Here is a 6,028-nt window from a genome sequence, read left to right on the forward strand (position 1 = left end):
ATGAATGAACTAAATATACTAGAATCAAATTTTATATATTTGTTCAATAATGATGTGGTGGTCTCCGGAATCTGGAACTACATAATGTGGAGGGTCTCGTTCACAAGACTTAGCCTGAATAGTCGAATGAGATACAACATTTATAAGAGTTATAGAATAAGCAACACTTACTTTTAGTGCAAATGAGAGATTGTTAGGTTAATGGATAATATATTAGAGAATATATGAAATACAATTATAAGATAAACGATACATTAATTATAATAGTATAATTAGTAAAAATATCTGAAAATTACTTATTTATATGGAGAATGTATAATCTTATAAGGATGTACAAGAGAATTAAGATTATACGATATGAATAAAACAAGTTGGTAGTGTATAAAAGTAAAGGTATAATCTTAAACATTCCCAAGTTAAATAGAACCTAAATCCCCAAAACTACATGAAAACCTAACTTTTTCCTTAAAATTCAAGAAGAAAAAGGGAGAGGAGCTTACGTTGCTTCAACACCTTACTATAACACATGAAATCATTGCCAAAACCCCTTAATCCAGGTCTAAAATGGATGAAAAAATATTGGGTTCCTTGGGTTTTCACTTTTGGACGAACACAAGGAAAGAGAGAGAGGTTTGATTTTTGGATAACTTTGAATTAATTAATGTTCAGCTTGGTATAACACAAAAGCACTAAGAAATTTTTTACAACTTCCACTTACTCACTAAAAGACAAACTAAGGCCAAATTATCAATTTGCCCTTTACTTCACTAAGAAATAATCTATATACTTAGGGGTAAAATAGTCTAAAATTATAATCCTGAATAAACTCGACATTCTAAATGTCTAACTATTTTGCCTCGCTAATTTTAAGGTACTCAACTATACCTGAATGACTCTAATGGCCAAATCGTCGCATTCCAATAAAACTAGGCATAAAATATGAAAAACATAAAACTTAATATCTAATATACATAATACACCTAGAGTTTAAATATATCTTCGTAATTGAAAAAATAATTATCTAAAGTTTATTTCTAACAATAAGTCCTAATTATCTACTAAGAGGTATATAACTATAGAAGATTTAAACAAATTCTTAAATATCAACTAATTATCATAAAAAGTCAAGCGATCATCACAATAGTCGTGTTATATATTTTATAAAAAAATTAAAATTTTTGTATTTATAATGATAATCGTGTCGTGTCATGTTGTGTTGTGGTCGTGTTTGTAGTTATGACATATTTAATTAATGTGTCGTATTTGTGTTTACCTTAATCATGTCATGTCATAAACGTATTGTCACGAATACGATAAATAAAATGAAGTGCTAGCCCTAATGTCTACCACTCCACAATTCGCTAATGTTTTGCATGCACTCTTGTTAATTACAATGTAATTGTTATAAATATTAATAATTATGTGGATGTCCAAATCTTTTATTTATTACCATTAATTGTAATCAACATTCCTTTTTTTCTTAGTTTCCCTTTTTCTTTAGTTTCTTAATATTTCACTCTTGTATTTGTATAAATAGGGGTTCACCCCATTGGAATAAACAACTCAGAAATTCTCATTCACTTTCTCTTTCTCTCTTCATCTTCATCTTCTTTCTTCTTATCTATTTTATATTATTTTATAACACGTTATCAACACGAGTCTCTGCCCAAGCTTCAAGCATGAGTCTCTGCCCAAGTCCCAATGTAAGTATCTTGTTAATGTTCTTGAATTGTTTCAAAGTCAAAATACACTAAATATATATTTATATATATACTCATCTGACTGAAACAATTTCAAGAATCATTTGGTTTCCTTTTTCTTTTTATCTATATATCTATATATTATATATGTATGTATATATTTTTATATATTTATTATTGTTTTCATATATATATATATTATGTTCTTATCATTCATAATATTTACAATATATGTGTGCCTATGATATGATAGAGAAAATCTATATAAATTATATATATCCAGAAGATTATGTATCATCGATAAAATATTGCATATATCCTAAAGATTATGCATCCTCGATAAAATATTGCACATATCCTGAAGATTATGTAATATTTTATATTATTTTATAACACGTTATCAACACGAGTCTCTGCCCAAGCTTCAAGCATGAGTCTCTGCCCAAGTCCCAATGTAAGTATTTTGTTAATGTTCTTGAATTGTTTCAAAGTCAAAATACACTAAATATATATTTATATATATACTCATCTGACTGAAACAATTTCAAGAATCATTTGGTTTCCTTTTTCTTTTTATCCATATATCTATATATTATATATGTATGTATATATTTTTATATATTTATTATTGTTTTCATATATATATATATATTATGTTCTTATCATTCATAATATTTACAATATATGTGTGCCTATGATATGATAGAGAAAATCTATATAAATTATATATATCTAGAAGATTATGTATCATCGATAAAATATTGCATATATCCTAAAGATTATGCATCCTCGATAAAATATTGCATATATCCTGAAGATTATGTAATATTTTATATTATTTTATAACACGTTATCAACACGAGTCTCTGCCCAAGCTTCAAGCATGAGTCTCTGCCCAGGTCCCAATGTAAGTATCTTGTTGAAGTTCTTGAATTGTTTCAAAGTCAAAATACACTAAATATATATTTATATATATACTCATCTGACTGAAACAATTTCAAGAATCATTTGGTTTCTTTTTTCTTTTTATCTATATATCTATATATTATATATGTATGTATATATTTTTATATATTTATTATTGATTTCATATATATATTATGTTCTTATCATTCATAATATTTACAATATATGTGTGTCTATGATATGATAGAGAAAATCTATATAAATTATATACATATCCAGAAGATTATGTATCATCGATAAAATATTGCATATATCCTAAAGATTATGCATCCTCGATAAAATATTGCATATATCCTGAAGATTATGCATCCTCGATAAAATATTGCATATATCCTGATGATTATGCGTCCTCAATAAAATCTTGCATATATCCTGAAGATTATGCAAACGTAATATTCATTATATAATTGATGGATATATAATGAAAGAGATGAATACATATTTATATATATGTTCTTGTATTCTTTGAGGACAATGAAAAGTAATCTAATATCAATATAGATTTTGACAAACATTTCCTGAAGTAAATGTTTTATATTTGTCAAAAAAAATGATTGTATTTATGTGAATACAACTAAAGAATCATTAAAAATGATTATTATTGATGCAATTTTATAGTGGGTTTTGAATACCTAAAAGGAATGTTAAGAAAATCGCATTGAAACATCAAAGTATAAGAATAACAGTGAGCATGACTAATGTTATTTAAATACATGAGACATGTATTTATTGTTCATCATTTCCTGCAGAGAATGATACGAATTGAATTCAACTACTTTTAAAGATTGTTTGTATTAGTCATGTTACTATATATTGTTATTACTTGCAATGTTGGAAATTATTGCATGTGACATATATTAAAGATCAAATTTTGCATACATCTTGGAGATTATGCAAAAATTGTATTCATATATTCTTTGAAATATTGTTAAAGAAATTGCTGAGTAATTTCTTTTTATATATGACAAGTATTAAATTTTTAAGAAATTTATAATAATGTTCTACTTGTTCAACGTCATTCCCTGAAGTGAATGTAATGATTTTAAATAATCAATGGCATTGTTTGCTACTCAAATATTCCAGAAGAAATTGAAAACAACCAAAAGATGAAATACCACACACAATCAAAGTGCATGAAATCTATGTATCATGTGTGAGATTGAATAATAGTAGTCGCGTACCTGTAGTACGGACACACTTATAATCAAGATAAAAGTATATTTGATTATTGAATAAGTGTGAATTGTACAAATTGATTGTACATTTAGAATATTTAAATATCATTCCCTGAAGAGAATGAATAGACATGAAATTCTATTTCAAAGAATATAGATTTCACATATATTGGCAATGCCAGAAGTAAATTAATATATACATATTTTATTATTTCTTGAAATCAATAGTTTCAAACTATTGTTGGTACAAGATATGTATATATGCAGTTACTATTTAATTCAGTTTGCATATTCCCAGAAGTGAATATATAACTTACTAATATTTGTCAGTGATCTAATATAATCAAAGTGATAAAGAATCACAAAATGATTATTTGAAAAGCTTCCTGAAGAAGTCTTACATACAATTGCTACTTGGAGTAGTAAAATATATTTGTATGTACCTAGATGTATAACTTTTATTTAGTTATAAAAGTAATAAGAAATAACTTATTATATGTACTGGTTGTACATTTAAATATATAATATATCAAGTCATGATAATTAGACTAATGAATAGTCTATTAATAAATTAGATGACTTGTTAAAAAGATACCAGGAAAAATGAATGATATATTATGGTTGTATCTATTTGACAATTACAATAACATGATGATAGTGATTCTTGAAGAAATATAAAGTTTGATAAACATAATAGTGACTCCTGAAGAGTGTATATGTTTTGGAGAATAATATAATTATATTATTCGTGTATATAAAAATAAAACTTGTAATGATTATGTTGTAATGAATTTACATTACCTTTTGAAAGTTTCATTGAAATACAAATTATAGTGAACCTGAAGTTCATGAATTGAATTATTTTGACATGATCAATCATATGCAATAAATTGTCAAATAATTTGACTAAATTTTGTTGAAGAACCAGAAGATTCTTCTCATTATTAATTTATAAGGCTCAAAAGAAGAATGTGCATATATTTGCACATAGAAAATATATAAATTATATTTCTTTAACAATCTTGAGCCATTGTTATATTTTTATCGCATAGTTTCTTATCGATGTGATAAGATTATATGATCATGCATTTACAAAATGTGTAAATTTATGTATTTCTAATTATACACGTATGACTCATTCTTAGAAATGAATTAAGTTCATAAGGATTGAACTTGAAACTGAAGTTGAACCTGAAGTTGAATGTCATATAGTATATATGCGTTTAAATAAATATTGATTCATTGTGATATATTGAAATCCCTACAGGTATATTACTATTATTAGATATCACAATTGTAAAAATTCTCTCGATCAGGGGGAGAGAAGCAGTTGGGATCGATGATAATTTTTGAAAAATGATCCTTGCACAAAGTATATAAGAACGATATAGTTCAAAATGATATATACCAACTGCAAATCAATATTATTCAAAGTTGAGTTAGAATGAGTTGAAAACGCCTGAACCGTAAATGAACAATATAGAAATTATTAGTAAATGTTCATTTGATTTGCCCTGAAGTTGTTAAATCTAGAGGTACTCATGGAGATACCTTAATGTTATAAAGTATTAAAATGATAACCGTGATGAAAACGGTACTTGAAGAGACTCCCAAGAGAAGTTAGACATAACACATTTGATCATAATTGAATCCCTGAAGTGATTCTATATAGGTACCTATAAATGATAAACATATTTGAAAAATATGTAATTTAAAGAGATCTCTATAAGTTATGTCAATATGGGAGGAAATTATCATATAATGAAATTTTTGTCGACAATAAATATTGAATGTGTGCAGATGCAATAAACTAACATGAGATAGCAAGGATCATGGTATTAGATTTGTCGAGAATCATCGACATATATTTTATTTTTGGCCAAAATATTATGACGTAGTCCAGGCAAGTTTACTCACATAAAGTGAAGTTAGACCTGTAGGGTGTGCAAATAAATATTTCTAATGAGAAATTTGCATATATGTATTTGTACATAATGAATTGTTGTACAAAGTTTGCATAGACATGAGATTGATTGAAGTAAGGCTTAAATATTGAGAAAATATAATCATGATTTGATTATAGCCTGGAATATATTTTATAAGAATTTATAAGCGTCACATAAATGTTGCAACAAAATGTTATTTATTTGGAGCTCCTAATATAATGAGAATTTGAAATAAGCCTTA

The sequence above is a fragment of the Cannabis sativa genome, chromosome 4 (assembly GCF_029168945.1).
Source record: "Cannabis sativa cultivar Pink pepper isolate KNU-18-1 chromosome 4, ASM2916894v1, whole genome shotgun sequence".
NCBI classification, from domain to species: domain Eukaryota; kingdom Viridiplantae; phylum Streptophyta; class Magnoliopsida; order Rosales; family Cannabaceae; genus Cannabis; species Cannabis sativa.